Here is a 20,844-nt window from a genome sequence, read left to right on the forward strand (position 1 = left end):
TTTGCATAAAACATGCAAGCAGCATTAGCAAATTGTTGATGAAATTTAGAAAATAATATAAATATTTTAAGCGACATTGTGAAAAGCTTTTTATTTTATTTAATTATTTATTTCAATTTTTTTTTTAAATTTTTTATAAGAGCTTTAAATAGAAGAAGGCAAAACTAATTTAACTGTTTTTGTTTAGCTTAAAAAATCTATGATGTTAAAAGTCACTTTAGATACAGCCTAATTGAGCTACACTCAAAACGAATCAGTTAAGCTCAGCAATCTAAATACTCAGCTAAGTAACTCATATACAAGCCACATTCCTAAAATCTACGTTTATTTTTAGCATTATCTAGGCCAACTGCAAGTGAACACTTAACAATGAAATAACAATACGTGAAGCATTCCAATTGGAATGCAGCATTCTGCACACCTGTAAAGCTTAATGATATTATTTAAAGCTCAGCAGGCCATAAATTGCCAAAGTCTTCACTCTTTTTTAAAATACCAACAACTACAACAAAAATCTGAAAATCGAACACTCAAAACTAACATTCAATTGGCCAATTAGCCAAAAACTGCAAACAAGTAACAGAAAACAAGTCCGAACCCATGGCCCGAAAGCAATCCGAAATTGTTTATCGGACGCACAACACCTCAGTGAAGACACTCGATGCGCTGCGAACAACAAATGCAATTAAAATAAATGTATGCAGTATCAATAGAGATGGAGATAGTGTGAGAGAGAGGTGGGAGAGGTAGAGGAGTAGAGCTGTTGGCTAGCGGTAGCTCAAGTAGCCAAGAGATACTCTAAGCCAGTACGTGCCAGAGCCAGTTATTGAAAGAAAATTGCAGTAGCCATGCGAAATTTGGCATGCAAAGGCAGTTGACGCCAGCGATTGCAACTGCAGCAGCAGCAGCAGCAGGAGAAGAAGGAGGAGGGGCTGTAGCAGCAGGAGGAGGAGCAGGAGTAGCAGCAGCAGCAGCAGCAGTAGCAGGAGAAGAAGGAGGAGGGGCAGCAGCAGCAGGAGGAGGAGGAGCAAGAGTAGCAGAAGCGGCAGCAACAGCAGCAGCAGCAGCAGGAGTAGCAACAACACCAGCAGCAAGAGGAGGAGCAGCAGGAGCAGCAGCAGGAGGAGGAGGAGGAGCAGCAAGAGCAGCAGCAGCATCTGCTGCATGTCGACAAGGTTCAACTGATGCTCATGTCTAGGCATGACTCGGCACAAACGATATACGATATACGGCAAACGATATACGGCATACGATATACGTTAGACATTCGACGTTATGCGTTCTGTGTTTTGGGCCACCGCCCGGTTTCTAATGCGCATTCGCTGTCTGCCGTCAATCCATTAAAAATTGTAGCAGCCACAAAATGTGGCACGTACAAACACACACACATACTCGCACACTCGCACACTCACACACATGTGATATTTGTCGGGCAGATAACATTTGTATTTAAAAGACACTTTGCAAACCAGTCGCTTTGACCATTTGTAGTTTATCTGTGGCAAATCTTGAGGCAACGCCACATGTCAAAATGTCCATTTTTTTGTCTTGTTTGTCTTTCTTTTTTCTTTCTTTCTTGCTTTTCTGTTTTGTGGCATGCAAACTGCACATGCCACATGTTGCGTAAACTAGTTTGGCGATATATCACCTGAGCACCGTCGCGTCGTCTGCATAGTTTCCTGCCAAATGTCCGCACTTGCAATTGCATATTTTATGCGAGCGAACGGACGGACGGACGGACAGACGGTCGAGCATCTCATAGCAAATCCATTCGGCTGTCAGTTCCCAGTTTGTTGTTGTAATTCAATTTGAGTCTCTCTCTATGATAGCGTACATGAATAGCAAGCGACTTGCTGCTTGGGGGTCTAGGTTTGGGTTACAGTTTGATTGCGCCGAGTCGAGGCGATAGCAGAGCCGAGGGGGAGGCGGCGGGGGTTGACTTTGGTAACAGGCAGCCGCCAGAGCGTGTTAAACAACACGTGAACAGAGCGAACTGGACACATTGCTGGACATTTCGGACACGGAGCACACACACACACACACACACATTCAGTCTTTTTGGCCAGTTGAGCACTCAGATCGATATATGCAAGTGGCTGAGAAAACTTACCCCTAAAAAGTTAGCAGCTGTGGCTTTGGCTAATCAAATTCGTGCGCTCTGCAAGTAGAGGAAAATTGTAAACAACAGTTAGAAAAGTGGATTTTGAGACAGAGTGTGGAAGAATTAAATAACAGTTAAAGGTATTTAAAGACTAATATAAATATTATATAATAATAAATAGTATTAATTAATTATTATGAATAGCTAAAGAGCTTCGAAAATATTTTCTATATAAGATGAACCCATTTTCTCTTTAATACAATTATAAACATAGTTGAGCTTGAAGCTCTCTGATGAGATTCTATAAATCTATTAAATTGTTTAAAAATTTATTTATTTATAAATTTGTTTATTTTTATACATACTCAAATTCTTTAAATTTTTTAAAAATGTATTTATTTATAAATTTTTTTATTTTTATACATACTCAAATTCTTTAAATTAAAAAAAAATGTATTTATTTATAAATTTATTTATTTTTATACATACTCAAATTATGTATGATAAATGTATTTTTGTGTATATAGAGCTATAAACGGCTCGAGTCAAATTCAAGCATATTTAACTAAGCTATAACTAAGCTAGATTCTCTAAAGTGCTTTAAGACAAAATATGTTTCTATATAAAATATGTGAAATTAGCAATAAATCTGAAGAATTTGAGAAATGTACAATAAATAATTGTTTTTATATTAAATAAGATATATTTATATAAATAAAATAAATAAATGGTCAACAAGTTAAAGAACATTAGCTTCAATTATAAATTTCTGATCATTTTAAGTTTAGTATTTGAATACTACTATAAATACTAATATACATATTATTCAGTGGAATCCCGATTATTCGAAATGGCAAAGGGATAGGTTTTTTTTTTTTTTTTTTTTTTTTTTTTTTTTTTGAATTACCCAGAAATTAAAATTATCGAGAATTGGGAACGAATTAATTTATAATTTTTTTTTTATTTATTTATTTATCGAGATTTTTGATTTAGCGGACTATGAATTAGCGAGACTCGGCTGTATTACACAACTCTAAGTATCGTATAGTACAATTCTTCTTTAAATTAAAAACAAACTCAATTTTCACATTTATTTCATTTCATATGCAAATTCCGTCCGAATCTTTAGTATAATCTTAATTGTCTTGAATATATTACTTTTATAAGGGAATTCAAAAGCTTTTTCCAGCAAAAAGCCCAGCAATACTCATGCATAAAAATTTTTTGAGTGCAATTTGGTTTTCTTATAAAATTGAGAGATGTTGCACAGGTGAATTCGCAAAACCCTTTGAACTTAAGCGCATTGAATGCGACCATTATGCCGTTATGTAATTAAGCTGCAAATTAATTGTGCTACTCGCTTCTGCGAAAAGAGCTTTCGTCACGCCAGAGAAATGAGTTTTGATAGCAAACAAAAACACTTTATGAGCTGCTGCTGTCGTCGAGTCATGAGAATTTCTTTATTCGCTTCTCTCTCTTTTGTTTTGCTTCGTTTTTTTTTTTTTGTTTTTTTTTTTTTTTTGCTTCTTTCTTTTATTTTCACAGCATAATTAAGCACACTTTTAAATATTCTAACCTATGTTGAGGCCGACTCGTAAAAACTAGAGTACCTCATAAAAGGCAAGCAAGACCACCCAGGTGGCAGGCATAGAGTGTGTGGGCCTCCTCTTGGGTTGTGTGGGTGCGCGTGCGTGTGTGCAAAAAGGTCAACATTTTATGGGAATGCTATTTGGCGGCGCTTAGTTTTTTTTCGGCTTAGACTTGGAGAGTCTTGACTCTGGAAGGTGTTAAATAATAAATACGTCAAGCGGGCGTACTGGGAATTGGACTGCCAATAAAAGCGGGCGCTCGATTTCAAGTTGCGTGTCTTGACTTATCATTCACAGTTCAGCGGCTATGCCACGACGACCAGCAACCCCTTGCCACGCCCCCTTCCACATGATGACATTTTAATAGCCCGACCCCAAACAAAAAAAATAAAAGCCCAGGCAATAATATTTGCTGACTTTTACGAGTTGAAACAATGAAATAAACCAAACACTTTACTCTTCACTCATTTTCTTCCATCACATTTTTGTTTTTGATTCCTTTTTAGAGCTGAGCTCTTTCGGTCGGCAGGGCTCTAGTCTAACGCGCATTTAATGGAATATCTAAGCACCTGCACATTATATCCCCGGGTCAGGCACGTGCTGAGCTCGATGCCTTTTTTGATGGCTTATAAAATGTATAAACATATTTGTTATTAATTGCTTTGTTTTGCTACGAATTTGTTAGTTGGCAGCAGTAGTAGCCCCATCGATTTTTCGCAAACGCTGCTTTAAGTTCGCCCTCGCCTTGCCAGCCCAAAAATAATGAAATTTTCGCAAAGAGCTTGGCCCGGAGCTCTCTGCCATTCAATCTATTAAGTCATTTCTGCAGTCCAACTAAAATAACACAGAAGCAATTAAAGCCAAGCAACAGCAACATCAGCAACCACAACAACAACAACAACTGCTACTACAATAATAACGGCAAATTTCTGCACTAATTTAATTAGTCAGAGCAGAGTTGCGCTCGGAATTGTGGGTTGAAGGGATTGGGGCAAGTTACTTAGGGCCGTTTGGGGTCAGTCAGGCGTTTGTTTCCAGGCTAAAGACTCTGTGCGTCGATCTGGCTCGCCAATTGCTCTAAATGTAATCAGAGAAGGGTAACAGAGACCAGCAGCTGCAAGAAATCAAATGGGCGCTTAAAGGTGTATAAATTGAGCTAACAACTTTAAGAAGTACCAGCAAAAAACAGGAGAAGAATATCCATAAAGCCAATATTTAGAAACATCTATAAAAAAATATTATTTAACGAAAAATAATAAAAAAATATTATTTTAAAATATTAATTGAATAAAAATACTTATTAAAATATATTCTTAAAAAAAAAAAAAAAAAAACAAACAAAAAAATCTTTTTGAAAAATGTTTATATATATGTCTATATAAGTATATATAAAACACGAAAAAAAAAAATAAATAAAATAAATAAATAAATAAATAAAATTGTTAATTATTGAATACATATTAATTGTAATATTTTGCTACTTAAAGCTTTATCAAAAATTTATTAATAAATTGTTTAAGACTTATATCAAAAGCAATACACCAAAATTATTTGATTTAAATGTTAATAACACAATTTATTTATAGACGAATATATATTAATAATATTATTTTAATTTTAGCTAGAAATAATTTACCTAAAATGAAATCTACGCCAATTAAATATATATAGACAGCACACCAGAAATTGTTCGTTTACTTTGAATTACAAACGTGACTAAGATTATGACTCAAATTATGACATATAGAGGATATTGCGCATTATTATTTTAGCTATTTTTGAAAGTATTCGAAGTAGAGACTTTGCCTTAAGCTAACAGAACTGTTAATAGGAATGATATGCTATACCGTATATGATTTTCAAGCTGATTTTTTCCTAGTAAATTTCGAGTTGTACCTGAAACTAGGTGTTACATATCTTAGCCCACCTGCATTCCAAATTCCAAAATCACAGCTGAGTTATCGATTAGAGTTACATCATAGATCAAACTCCTATGGAATCTTGAGCAGCAATATTAGCTAATTTTGCGCTGAGTTATGAAAATAAACCTAACGCTTTACCTTATATCTAACTCATTCCCTGAAGCATTTTCTCTCTGAAGTATCCGTAGCTAAATCAGCTTTTTACTAGTAGCTCAGCCAGCTGCTCACTGATTGCCCAAACTGATAAGAGTTATCGTGTCAGCGACCCGCTGCGCTCTTAAAGCAATATCTATAGATATTCCTCAAAGCAATGGCAAGCAATGCCAAGTTGTGACGTCACGAGCTGGCGTTGCTTGAGTTCGACTGCCAGCGACACATAAATAAATATTATATTACCACCAACACACACACACATGCATTGCTCACACAGAGAGGAAACCTTAGAAGACGACGCACATATGAGACACATTTATGCTCGTCACCCAAGCAAGCCCCCCCGCTCTCTCTGCCCCCCTCTCACTCACTCACTCAAGTTGCTTGCTGAGTTGTTAATTAAATATTTACGCTGCTTATTTGCAAAATGAATAATTTTAGCATTTTATTTCTGCCAGCACAATGTGCGTCCCTTGTCTACGTGTCTACGACTGTGGGCCAACTCTTGTGGCCCCCCTCTCTCTCTCCCTCACCCATAGCCTTTTCTGGTTTCAGAGCCTGACATTTTATGGCTGTTTTGTCAACATAGAGCTCGACGTCGCGACGGTGTGTAGACCTTTTAGCACATTTGCCTGTTTCCCTAAGCTCCTTATTAGTTCGAGTTGGCGGCTCTTTAACTACATCTTTGGCAACCCTCGCTTCACTCTTGCCTTTAATTGGCTCACAGCTCGCTAGGAGCGCCCGAAGGCCCGCCTCGGCAGCACAGAACTTCCGCTCAGGCTGTGACAACCGAACTGTGAGCGCTCCAGCTTGAGGCCAATGAATGATAAGACACGAGCCTCCCAGCTGCACAGCTTCACAAATTTAAGTTGTGTTCGCATTTGAATAGAAAATGCAGGAATATTGTACGCATTTAGAGCAAGATGGGGTTGAGACATGTTCAGAAAGAGTGAGCGAAAGAGAGAGAGGGAGAGATTGCCTTTAAAGGCGAAGCCAAAACTTCTATAGAGTGAGCATAAAATCTAGGCAAGTAACAAGGTTTAATTGCTGCAAGAGTTAATCGAAGACTAGCATTATTCACAATTTGCTGATTAAAAAGAGAGAAGAAAGTAATGAGAGAATTTAAAGAAATTCTTTAAGATAAGAGAAGCAAGACCTGATTGAGATTTACAGGAAAATAAAAGCTTATTCGTCATAGAGTTTAACAGAAGGAGAGTTTTCAAAGAAGAAGAAAGCCTAAAGAGAATTGGTAGAGATCTTCAAGAAAAGTCAAGAAGATTTAAATATTCGATTTAAGAATACAAAGGAAAGAGCAGAGCTCGAATAAAGTTTTCTAATAAGCAAAATAAGGGCTAGGAGGTGTTCAAGAGCATGTCCAAGTAAAGAAAAAAACTCTTTTCTAAGTTTAGGAGCTAGCCCAGAACTAATTTATAAAGAAGTAAAAGTCTTGAAAGGTAGCAAATAATAAAAAAAAAAAAAAGTTAAGTAGGTAAAAAAAATGACATTCTACACAGAGCCATAATAATATCATAAAAGAGAGCTTGGCCTTCAAATAATGAGTAGGAAATTCAAAGAGAATTTCAAATTAGGCATGTGCCAAAAACTTTGTCTGCAAAGAAACCAAAGAATGTCGCATTCTTCAAAGAAAGCATAGAAAGTCTCAAGAAATTTACTGGACAATGAGTCGTTGCTGCACTAACAGCTATAAGAAGACTAGTTAAGTAGCTTAATCTTTAGATTTAATATCATTTTATATTAATGACAACAACATATTTTTGCTATCTGAAGTTCTTATGTTTCATTGATCTAACAATTTAAAATACCATCTTAAGACGCCATAACTCCATTCTCTCTCTCTCCCCCTGATCTCTCGCTATATCTAACTCCGTTTCTTTCCCTATCTCTTTCTTGCTCATTTCAGCTCTCTCTCTCCTACTCTCTCTCGCTCGCTCTCTCTCCCTCTCCGCCCTCTGCCTTTCTCTCTCACTGTCACTTATGCCTATCTTAGCTCTATCTCACTCCATTTCTATTTTCCATCTCTCCCTTACCTAGGCCAATTTCTACTAAACATATCCTAACCAAAATGAAACCAAAACAAACTTTGATCAAATGCCGACCTACATAGGAACGCAAGCACAAACGCATAAAGACCATAATTTAGAAACCAAAAATTGATAAACAAATTGAGCAACAACAACAATAATAACAACAACAACAACTACAACAACTACAATATGAAACCAGGAAGCAATTACGCAGCCAACTAAAATATTTTTATTTTGATTTTCGAATTTCGATTTCAATTTCACTCTTTGGCTTTCGTCACTCGCCCTCTCCCTTTCTTTTTGTCCCTCGCTCGCTCTCTCGCTCTTTCTGTGGATTTGTGTCCAGCGTTGTTCGGCGCTTTCGTCTATTCATTGATTACATTTCTGTTGACTTAGCCCAAATAATTTTCGAGTCAAGCAAACATTAAATAAACAAACAAACAAGCAAACAGGCAACGCGGCGGACAAACAACAAATCGCATAGAAAAATCAATAAGTTTTACTATTTTTTTTTAGTTTTTGGTAACTCCCCTAAACAATAATGTAAGCGCACAATTTGAATAGGTTAGTATATAATTAGTGGATGAACAACAAAAAGGCTGAAATATACGGAGAAAGAGAGAGTGTGAGAGAGAGATAGCGGGAGACAGAGGCAGACAAAGCTTTAAAAGTCTTATGGAAAATATTGACTTTTAATCAATTTCTAGTTGAGGAAATGTCCACACACATTTGCGCCTCACAGACTTACCTAATGTGTGCCTAAGTGGAACTAATTATTGGGTCGTAGCGCTGTTTATCAAATGCACAAAGTCAATTTTAGCCGGCCGATAGAGGGCGCCGCAGACAGAGCGAGGGAGAGAGCGTATGAAAATCTAGTTCATTTCAATATTGAAAGATGAGCGCGCACATTTCAGTTGAGTAGGTGCAGCGGAGGGGCAAGGGGCGTGGTCGGCCACCTGTTCGAACAATGAAATAACAAATTATTAATTAACTATGCAAAGTTCTCGCAGCTGCTGAAAGCGACTCTAAAAAAAAAAAAACAATTTAAATACAAATGACTTGAATCACCTTGATGGTTCGGCCACAGCTAACGAGCCAACAACAACAACAGCAACAACAACAAATGAAGTCATTTGTCGACTTTAGACCAGGTTAAAACACTTTTTCGGGTGCTGTGTCAAATGGCTGTGTGAATGTCACTTTTGGCATTGCAAAACACGTTTCGCATGCATGGGAAATAAATACGAATATTAATGCACAGCAGAGCCAAAGCAAAGGCAAAAGCTGAAAGCTGTAAATGCAAATATATATATAGTATATACATCTATAAATTATATACATGCATGAGAAAATGTCATATATATTTGTTGCTATTCAAATTGCTATGACGTAATCGCAGCAAACGACTCGCAAGACTTGACTGCGATTCAGATCTGACTAAATCTGCCTCAGTTCAATTAGTTTTATAGGCAAGCAGCTCTTTATCCTAGCCTTGACTTTTAATCACATCATTTTCTTATGCAATTATCAGCTGTTAGCTCTCAACAACAACAACAACAACAACAGTAGCAACTTCCACTTGGCTCACATCAAAGTCAAAACAATTTTCTAGTTTTCTGTCTGCTCGCTCCACTAATCACTAATAACCAGGCTAACGGCGTCTCAGTCGCCGGCTCTATTAAAAGTACATATTTTGTAATTAATTTTTACAACACACACTGAAATCGACAACAAGCTCTACCTGAGCCATATTAATTACCCAATCTATGGCTCTATTATTTTTCGGTTAGCAGTTCAAATAATCACAGAATGTAATTAAAACAATTCACTGGCCCAGCTGCTCGCTCGAAATTGCACTCACGTAATATTTTAAATATGTATAGGTAATTTAACAAGCTGCAATGGGGTGGCACTGACTGCATAATGCTCGCTTGTAATTGTGAAGGAGAACAGCTAAATTTATTAAAATTTATATATAGAATGAAGTCTTATAGTGCTGTGTGGGTTTTAGATATTATTATTTTTTGAGATAAGATGGAATCTATCTATAGAGGAGGTCAACTTTGTGATTCTGCTTATGAAACGTTGGGCTTAAATTCACTATCTAAGGCCTTAAGCTAAAATAAATAAATAAATAAAAAATAAAAAAAAAATAATTTAATAATAAAATAATTGCGATTAATTAAGCAGTTATTATATAAATTCACTATTTAAGGCCTTAAGCTAAAATAAATAAATGTTTTTACAAAAAAAAAATAAATAAACAAAAAAAAATAAAATAAAAAATAAAAATAATTTAATAATAAAATAATTGCGATTAATTAAGCAGTTAATAACATATTTGCATTTTATTTATATTTATATATTTATTTATATTTTTATACAGTAGAATCTCGATAATTTGAAACGGCAAAGGGATATGTTTTTTTTTTTTTTTTTTCACAGAAATTCAAACTATCGAAAATTATTGAGAACGAATTTCTTTCAAAGGGATCGCAATTTTATCGATTTAGCGGGGTACAAATTATCGAGACTCGACTGTATTTATACATTTAAATGAATATTTAAATCAGAACTTTCAAGCTGATAAATAAAACCAATATGCCCCCAAGAAATGAGCATAAAAGCGAAAGCAGAAAGCGACATGAATATGGAAGCAAATACACATAAATATATATAAATAAATATATCTATATAGATATATGGATATATATGTATTTGCCCTCTAGGCTCTGTCCATTGCATTAATAAGCAAAATTCTTGGCAGCCAAAATGCTGGGAACGTGCCATTCACACCGATCGAGGCATTGTAGGCAGGAAAGAAAGAGTGAAAAAGAAAGGCAAAGTGAGCGAGAAACATTCAAAGTTATTGGAAACTGAAACGATATATATCATATATACATACATATAGAGACAAATATATAGGTTCATAATTAAATTGTGCTGAAATTTGATGGCGTTTTGATGAATGTTGTGAGCTATTAAATTGATTTGATGCGCATTTAAAAGTTTTCTAAATGATTTGACTTTTGGCTAGCGAACATCAAATCAAAATGTGATGCGTCATACACGAAAATATATATATATTTATAGCACAATATATACAATATATATTCATTTATAGTATAGTGCAGGCAGGCAAATGAGTCGTCAGCAAAAGTCAGCTCGGCCTTATCTTTTGTTTACCTTTACCATTTTTGCTGATAAGAGTTTCGATAAGATAAAAAGCACAGCCCAAGCGTAGCTGAGTAGGTGACTAGCCCCCGAAGGTGTGATAACTAGGCAGCCCTACCTTATACGCCGCCTCACCCTCACCCTCCCTCTCCCTTTCTCTCTCTCTCTCTGTCTTTGCTCTCATTTAGTTGTGATTTCTATGAACGGCGACTGCAATTGTTGTGCAAGCGCATTTGAGGAAATATCGACGGCGTAAGGAACGAAATCCTATTTACTTATTTATAGCCGCTTATTGTTGGTCAATATTTGCCAGAGCCCAGGCAGCTAGCTGCAAACCAGAATATAATGTAGAAATAATTTCTAGATAAGATAGACTTTGATGGCGGCGATTGACAGGCGACAGCAAAGAAAGGTCAAAGAAACAGAGCTGCCATAGAAAATATATGTATCGTAGGGCTTAGTCTGGTATTAGCTTAGAATAAATATAGAAATCAGATATAATGTTGGCTAGCAGAAGGAAAGTAGATAATTGATTGAACAGCAAATGGGCAAATAAAGAGAATTCCCGATGAAGGCAAATGAATGTGTTGGAAAGGTCAATGCTCGGATTACTAAAATTACAAAAATTAAGTCTAATTGAGAGCAGTTAGTATAGAGGTGGTTCGTGAAATACTATCAAATAAATAGAACAGGAAAAAATAAATTAAGTAAGTAAATAAAATCAAAGCAAATAAATAAAAATAATGAATGAAAAAAATTAAATAAAATGAAATAAAATAGTATAAATTTTAATAAAATAAAATAATTAAAATAAAAAAAATTAAATAATTTAAATAAAAATAATATTTAATATTAATATTAAAATGAAATAACAGAAAATAAAAATATAATAAAAATAATTTAAATTAAAAATTAAAATAAATTTAATGAAATAATTAAATATATGCAGATATGAGAAGAATTTATTGACAATAATTGTCACTGTAAACTGTTTATGGAAATAAGAGAAATTGAAGAGTAATAGAGTTCTGGATGTGAGGCATACATATATATGATATTTAGTATGTATTAGCTTTAGCTTATGAGCGAATAATTGACCGAACAGAAAAAGATTCGAAAAGAAGCTATAATCATCATGAAGTCTTTAGAACTCTACAGCTCTCATATATTATATTAAATAGAATTGCGTAAGCTCTCTGAAAATTACAGCAAATTTGCCTCACTTGTTCAAGATAAGTAAACCTTAATTGATTATTATTTTTTAGTGCTTTTTAAATTCAGAGTATGGAAAAAAAATAATCAAATAAAACTTAATTGCTCATAAAAATACTATAAGTGAAAAAAGGTATAGAGAAATTGCATTTAATTTTTTTTATATATTTTGAACCAAATCCATTATTAGTTTATTTATAGCTCAATCAGGTTCAGACACCGCTTGAGAGGATTATTTCAATTACATATTTATTTATTTATTTATTATTTATATATATCACTGTTTTGATACATTTTAGATGGAGTGAGTCATAGTGTATTTATACACATATATTGCATATATATTATATATTTATTTCCTATACATATACATTATTTAGCTGCTGCGCATTTTTGCCAACAATTGCTAGTCGCCTCATTAACCATTGCATACTCCATTTAGTCTTTAATCTTCTAGCTTAGAGCAAATGAATTATCGTTTGCCACGCCCCCTACGCCCATGTCATGGCCATGCGTTGTCAGCTGCTGCCGCTCAAACCATCTGTTTGCACAAAGCCAAAAAAAAAGAAAAAACTATAAACATTTCTAAATATATTTCAGCTGTCCATAAAAACAATGAAAATACATTTTTAAAATTTGTCGAGGCATTTAATAGTTGAACATTGTTTGAAACATGGCCCACAGAATACATAAAACAGAAAGCAGAAAATAGAAAAAAAAATAGAAACTTTAGAGATGAGTAAGAGCAAGACATGGGCAAAAACATGATCATAAAATGGGACCAGAAAATTTATGACAAAATATGCAAAAATTTGTTACACTCGAACTTGACAAAATAGATAAGTTGAAAGAGACAGAGCGAGAGGGAGAGAGGGGCAGATAGAGGTAGAGGGAGAGGGCGAAGTTTTGCTGTGGCCACATAGTTGACGCCCCCGGAAAACAAGCGCAGACCAAATAAAACATTATACAAATACGAATGTATATAATATATGTATATATATAATAAATCTGTGGGCTGACAACAACAACAACAACAACAGCAATTTCTTTGCTATTTATTTTGTGGAGTGTTTCAGTTGTGCTTTTTAAATTTATGGGTTTATTGATACTTGTGGCAAAAGTTAAATTTCTGCTTTATCAGCAGTCAAGTTTCACAAAATAAATACAAAGCAATTTCCAAATGTCACAAAAAGAGAGAGAAAAAGCAACAGAGAGTGAGAGAGAGATGGAGAGAAACGTAGCATGTCTTTATATTCAAGTTAAAATTAAATGCTTTCGGGCTTAGCCACTAAGCCCAACCAAGCGATTAAATGGCCCAAAACTATCTTAGGTACAAAACTTTGCTTAGCTGGCCCCAAAAAGCCACTCGCAAATTAAGCCAAGTTAATTTCCAAAACAACAGCAGCAACAACCTCTCTAAGCCACCCGCACATGTCAACAATATTTGTGGAATGGAATGGGTTATGTCCCGTTCCGTTCCGTTCCGTTCCGTTCCGTTCTGTTGTGTTGTGTTCTGTGCTCGGGTCCCGCTCAGGTTGGGTCCACAAAGCAAATTAACTCGGTAAACAAAAAAATATTTGCTTAATTAACTGACAAAAACTTTGGGCACAAAGCGCAGAGAGCCGCCCCAAAAGGGTACGAAAATGGGGCCGTGAAAATGTTTTCATAACGCACACTTTTCACCTAGGCAAACATATTTGGGCGCAGGGCGCAGGACACGTGTCTATAAATAGTCGGACGAAAAGCTATTGACAGCTGGCACGAAACACAAACAACAACAACAACAGAAAAAAGAGCAAGAAGAGGAAGAGGCAGAGCAAAGGAGGAAGCACAACTACGGCCATCGAGCAGAGCGTAAAACTTGCAAATAGTTGTCTTACGTGGCGTATGCGCAATTAACATTTATGGTTATTAATTATATTATGTATACGACGCGTTGTGCCAAGCAAAGGCACAATTAGCCAAGTGTGTGTGTGTGAGAGTGTCTCTGTTTGTGTGTGTGTGTGTATGTGTGTGAGTGCTCTGTGTGTGTATTCAGCTGCTTACATCACTTTATCTAGATTATTTTGTAGACAGACGTAGCTCTCCTCTAGCTCTCCCTCTCTCTTTCTCTGTCTTTCTCTTGCTCCCACCCTCCCTTTCTAATTAAGCCATAAAATGCATGCCACATGAAAGTTTGCCAGCTAGTTTTCCGCGCCTCACTCCCCGCCTCTCTCCCCGCCTCTGTCGCTGCGGCGGCGTCGTCTGAAGACGTTTAAACTCATTTTGGCACAAGGGCCAAACAAACTTGAGACCCGGCGGCGTCTCCTCTGTCATTTTAACTTGGCCATAATTATGGGCAATCAAACGTTTTTATTAGACGCTCCAACTAATGATCTTTTGTTCCCAACACAGTTTCAGCTGCGTTCTGCGGCAAGGTCAAGTCTTTGTTTTAAGACTGAAATTCAATAGCTTCGCTTCTGGCCTTTATTAATTGCAGCAGCCACACACACACAGACACACACACACACACACACAGAGAAAACATCTGATTAGCCAAGTCCAAGTCCAAGTCCAAGATCGGAATGCCTAATTGATTGAGCAAATGATATGGTTCTGGAATGTGTTAGCTCGAGAACTGGAAGTGCCGCGAAATATGGATTGAGGGCATAGACAAATTCTATGCTAAACACAAGCTGCCGCCGTCGCCGTCGCCGTCGCTGAGCGCAGGCTGAGCTCGGTTCTAATTACGTCAAGTCGAGCTGGCAGAACACAAAAAGGCAGAAAATAACACAAAATAGATGCCATCGAGCAACTTGTTACCATTCGCTAAGCAGCGCGCTGTCTATGCTATTAGTTACATGATTTGCCATGGGATTGATGAATGGAATAGATGTGTGGAATGAGGCGGATGTGAGCAGTGATATATGTCAGTGTATATAATACAATATAATGATAGATGTTTATAATTTATAGTATTTACTTTGTCTTTTATCTAGTTTGCTTAACTCTTATTTTTAAGCTTCAATAAAAGTTGAATATTAGAAATTTAACAATAAATAGAAAATCATTTAAAATGTTGCCCAAAAAGTAAACAGAACGTTGCTATGACAAGACATATATATGTATCTACAAAATATATATATAAATATATATCTACATATACAAATGTAAGCAAAAATCACCTCTTTTTAGAGAAAGAGCTAGAGAAAGAATTTGGCTCTCTGGCTACAGAGCAATTGCTGCTGGGCTTTGGCTGTGATTCAATTTCCTTCTCATTCTGCCGGGTTAAATATTTGCAACTCTTTCTATCATCTTTGCTCTTCTAATACTTTTCTGCTTTCTACACTCCTCTTCTCTTTTAACTCTTTTCTCTACACTTTTCTTTATTTTTTCATATCTCCTGTTTTACTGCTCTCAACTCTTCAGTCTACTCCCTAAAATTGCCTCTTTGTTCTCTTTTTTTATCAGTACTGAATTCTCCCGTATTTCTTTTTTTCTTCCTCATTTCTTCTCATGTTACTCTCTTCTCTACTATTTTCATTACTTTTCATTTCTCTTTTTTATTCCTCCTACCGCTTACTTCATTCCAGTTTCAATTATCTTCCTTATTCTCCAATCCTATTCTCGCTATGGTTCATCTCAATCGGTTTTCCCTTTGTTACTCTCTTCTCTACCCTTTGCTTTAATAATTTCACCTCTTTCTTCTCTCTTCTTCTCATTCCATTTGTTTTTTCATTTCTTCTCATTCTTCTCTTCTCTTCTTTTTTCATTCTCTCCCACTATATATACGTTCTATATCCAATCTTGTCTCTTCTTTCTACACTTTACTGTCATTTCTCTTCTCTTGTGTTGTATCTCCATTCTCTTTACCTTCCTTCTTTTCTCTTCAACCTTTTTCTACTCTTCTCATACTTACTTTTCTCTGTTTCTTCTTTCTCTCCCTCTCGCTCTCTGTCGCCCACACTTCCAACTAAATTATCTAATTAAAACATTACCTAATATCAAGACAAAGGTACCGCTACTCAAGGCCCACTTCCAGCTCCCAGCTCCCAGCTCTACAAAATGTTTGCCATACTCTGGCTTATCACTGGCCTCCGTGCCATTCAAACGGCCCAAAAAAAAAACTAAATACTAACAAGATTTATATAACAATTTCAAGGCCAAACACACACACACACATATATATATACATATTTATGTATATATACATCAACCTGCATTAGCTAATCTGAGCAGACGAGCAGCAAAAACTTTTTAATTACCAACAGGAAAAGCAGTCAAGATAAGCGAGAGATGCAGAGGCTGAGACAGAGGCAGAGGCAGAGACAGAGGCAGAGGCAGAGGCTGAGGCTGAGGCTGAGGCAGCTAAAACATTTACATAAATTTCAAATATAGCGAGAGGAAAATTGTGTTTTATACAAAGTTTTATGTGCGAGTTTATCAAGAGACGAGACGAGACGAGACGAGGCTGACGCTGCGGCCAGGTCGAGTCCGAGTCTCGATTTCTGGCCAAAATCTAAACCTTTACAATTTTTTTGTTGTTGTTCTGCTGCTGCTTGCTGCCTCTGCTTCTTCTTCTTCTTGCCCTACAGTCTGGAAAGGTATTTATGACTTCTGTAAATACCAACGGAGAAAAAAAACTCAACTTTTTTCCTGCTTTTAGCCCGGTAACAATTTTACAGCTTAAATATTTTTTAGCCATTAGATAAACAAACACAAAGAGCCGTAAACAGGCTAAACGGGGGGCGGGGCGCCGAGGCGCAAGAAAAAAAAGTAACGAAAATATCTTTCAAGTACAATGTTAGGTAAATATAAACAAAAGTTTTTTTTTCCACCTCTCGCCGGCTGCCGCTGCTGCTGCACTTTGCTGCTCCTGCTGCTGCTTGTTGTTGTTTTTTATTTCTATTTTGTTGTTGTTTTTTATTTCACTTCTTTTTTGGCTACCTTTAAAGCTTTTAGAGCATAAGAAGTCATATAAATTACATTAGCTAAGTGCTGGGCGGCAATTAAAAATACGAGACGCTGAGAGAGCGCCGCGCACCGGCCTTAGAAATGTGGGCGAGCGGCGGCTAATGATGCTATAGCTGTCCCCCCGCCCCTCACTCAACAGCAGCATCAACAGCAGCAGCATCATCATCGTCATCAACATCATCATCATCATTGTAATCAGCGAGAGCATTATCAGCAGCATTAGCAGCATCATTAGAGCGTCAACTTAATCAAGGTTAAAGAAGAGAAAAAAAGCATGCGGCATGCCGGAAAATTTGTTTGTGTCTCGCTTATGCAATACAAGCTCAAGTGGCATGAAAATACACACACACCCACACAGAAAGAGAGAGAAAGAGGGGGGGGGAGGGCAACAACAAATAAACAAATAATGCTACTATTTTCATGAGCACCGCATTTGAGATCCACAGCTGCAGCGCATAATTAGCTCGCGTTTGTTTGGCCCGCGTCTCGCTCGAAACATCAATTTCCATTTTCCAATACGATTTTTCATACGGCGGGGAAAAGTGCGAACTGGCTGGATTTGCTAATGCGATTACAAAAGTTCACCGCGTGTGGCAAGTGTTGCAAGCGCTGCCCAGTGTTGTGTAATGCTCAAATGTGCGCTCAATTTGGGCTAATCAATGAGCAAACAGCGGCGAGGCTAGCGAAGCGCAGGAGCTTAAATCCAATTGGAATCGAATCAGAGCAAATGCCAAAAAGGAGTAAAAATGCATTGCGATAACTATGTTTGAGTAGTTATCGGAGTTATCGATAGCTGAATATGAAGCCGTTTGAATAGAATGTGTATGAAAATGAAAGGAAATTTGAATGCTAATTAAATTAAAATTTAAATAAAAGAACTTTGTTTTGCTTAACTCTACATTTTATTAAAATCAAAAATATTTATTAAAATTTTAGAAAATTATACAAAAATGATATAAATATATATATTATATAAGTTAAAGTCGATGTAAATGTTATATTATATGTTTAATATATAAATTAATTTCAAAATATCTAAATTTTATCTGTCAACTAAATCTATTTACATATTTAATAAATTCGCAGTGAATTAACGAAAAAAAAAATTATATATTAATATTAAAAATGCAAACACATAATTGTAAAGTTTATTTATAATTAAATATTTATAAATATATATTTATATGAAATATTTTGTATATTTATATTGTATATACAAATTTAATTGTTTTTGTTTTTTACACATCTATAAATTAAATTTAAAATTTGTAATACCAATTAAAGATCTGTTAAAGCCCATCGTCGACTTCTTTACTTTAGACAAAAGTGCCGGAATTTTCGGCTTCCCCATTGCGATTGTTACACAACTTCTGGCCTAGGCCAACTTTATGCCAGCTCACGTTTGGGCCATTAAGCAACGGTTCTGGGCACAAACTGAAAGAGAAACACGCCCAGCACACACACACACACACACACACACACACACATCAGCAGCAGCAGCAGCAGTCAACAGAACAAGTCAAGTCGAAATGGTAACTGTTCTGCAGAAGTGTCAAGCATTTCCACATAAAGACGAAGCCAACACACAGACGCAAACACATGTAATCTGTGTCCACGCCTAACAGCAGCCCAAGCCCAGGTCCGAGCCCCCGATCGAGCTTCATTCATAGAGATTCACATCTGAGTGCGAAGAACAAACACGCAGAGCGAACAAACACCTAACTGAAAAGTTCCTGGAATTGCACGAGCTTTAAGATCTTCTAACGAAACTCAAACCCGTTTTTTGTCTTTAGGGACGAATGACATAATTAATGATTGTGGAATTTTCACCAAAACAAAAAGACAGAGGAGCAGGAAGAAGAATGAAACCTTATCGATGGCTGGACAAGAAAGTTAAAGATATAAATTACATGCAAGCAGCTCACTGACTAAATAAAAAAAAAATACAATAAGCTAGAATTTTAGCTGAACATCAATAAAGCTTAAAGCTAACTTAATTAAAACTTACGCTTGGAAAATTGCGGCAAAGCACTTTGCAATAAAATAAGAAACGTCGCACAAAAGTAACACGCGAAAATTTGCTCGATTTTGTTTTTGGTTTTGTTTTTGTTTTTGTTTTGTGCTGATGAATGGCAAAACGGTTATTTTCGGCAATTGCCTAAAAAAAGAACAACAATAACAAGACGCACGCACGCCGCAGAGCAAACGGGTTAACGCTCATCACTAGGCACAGCAGCAGCTGCAGCGGGCAGAGAGGCCTGAGCGTATGTGTGTGAGTGTGTGTGTGCGAGGGGGAGGGGAAACTGGAGCAGAATTTTTGCACGCGCGCGTTGCACTCGCTAAACGCACAGCTATTAAATGCAAACTGTATTAGTTAACGGCTAACGGTTGCAGTTTTGAGTTTTTTTTTGTTTTTGGTTGTGATTTCGGTAACGGTTTTGTGTTTCGGTTTCGGTTTTGGTTTTGGTTTCAATTTCGCTAGCTCTCCACAACGCTTGCCCATAAAAACAACGTCCAGACACGTTCACGTACTCGGCTCAACTGGCAAAAAGTATCTGAGAGCGCGACGGGTATCGCACGCAACGAAACTTGTTTATGAACTAAAATTATCTGCCAGCAGCCCACCACGCTCACACGCTCGCTCTCGCTCTTCGTCGGGCGATGAGCGCACGAAGCCACGAAATACGAGGCACACGAAGCACAGCCAGCGAATTGGATAGTGCACAAATTATCTGAGAGCAGCTGATAAGCAATGAGTGAGAGAGCGCGTGAGTTGGACTCAAATTGGATTCCCATTGAGTCAGATAAACGCATGGTGTGCAGGGTTTGAAACTTGGCTAAACGCTGAACTGCTGTGACTTGATTTTATTTTATTTTTTTGGACAACATTTGTGGGTGTCAATGTGGTGTGTGAGTGTTTGTGTGTGGGCCTGTCCAATTGGACTACATACAGGTGTGCTAAGCCGCCAGGTGAGACAAATAATTTGCTGATTCAATGAAGTTGTCAGGCACGCAAATTGGTCTAATTGGAAAAGGGTAGAATAATTGGTAGATTAATTTTATTTAGTGAATTAGTACATCTTTTTGATTAGTCAAGATAAATCATATTCAAAATATATTCTTAATTTTTATATTTATTATTTCTCGTAAATTTCCAAATTCTATTAATTTCCGCCTCTGTTTCACTCAATAGCCCAATTTCCAATTGGCACCCGCTTAGCACAAAGAATTCCACTTTAAATTCCAATAGGTTAATAACTCTAAATTCTTATCAGCTTATCAGCAAATATCAATAGAAATTGAATGCGGCTTGAAGTGCACACGAAATATGCAAATCAGATTTTTTGGGAGCGGTCAACAACAACAAAAGCAACAACGGGAAGCAAGGCAAATAGAATGCATTGCCAAAGATAAACAGAGAGCCGCGTGTTGAGTGGGAGAGCGAGTGGCAGTGAGAGAAAGGGTGAGAGAGCGAGAGAGCGTAAAACAACTTATTTGTGCTCTGTTTTGCCGGCATTCAGAGTCACTCAAATAACGTTCGCTCTCTCGTAAGTTGGCTCTCTCGCTGCTCGCTTAGATAAAAATGCATTCATAGCCAGTTTTTCCTCAGCACGCTAGTTCCGCTAAACGCACACAGATGGCGCTACTGTGCCATAGATAAGAAAAGCAGCGTGCAAATGCAGTTTGTTGTTGTT

General features: G+C 36.6%; 1 protein-coding gene across 1 annotated transcript in view; it reads right to left on the reverse strand.

Moving 5' to 3' along the window:
• caps (capricious) overlaps positions 1–19,754 on the reverse strand; it is a 72,223-nt gene extending 52,469 nt beyond the window's left edge. The window contains exons 1-3 of the mRNA XM_089468059.1: positions 19,158–19,754; positions 8,559–8,766; positions 2,111–2,158 (exon numbers count right to left, since the gene is read on the reverse strand). The gene's annotated coding sequence lies outside the window, so the exon portion shown is untranslated. The remainder of the gene's footprint in view (positions 1–2,110; positions 2,159–8,558; positions 8,767–19,157) is intronic.
• Between the last annotated feature and the right edge of the window lie 1,090 nt (positions 19,755–20,844).

Source organism: Drosophila arizonae, chromosome 4 (assembly GCF_054131065.1).
Source record: "Drosophila arizonae isolate 15081-1271.41 chromosome 4, UAZ_ARI_1.0, whole genome shotgun sequence".
Lineage (NCBI taxonomy): Eukaryota > Metazoa > Arthropoda > Insecta > Diptera > Drosophilidae > Drosophila > Drosophila arizonae.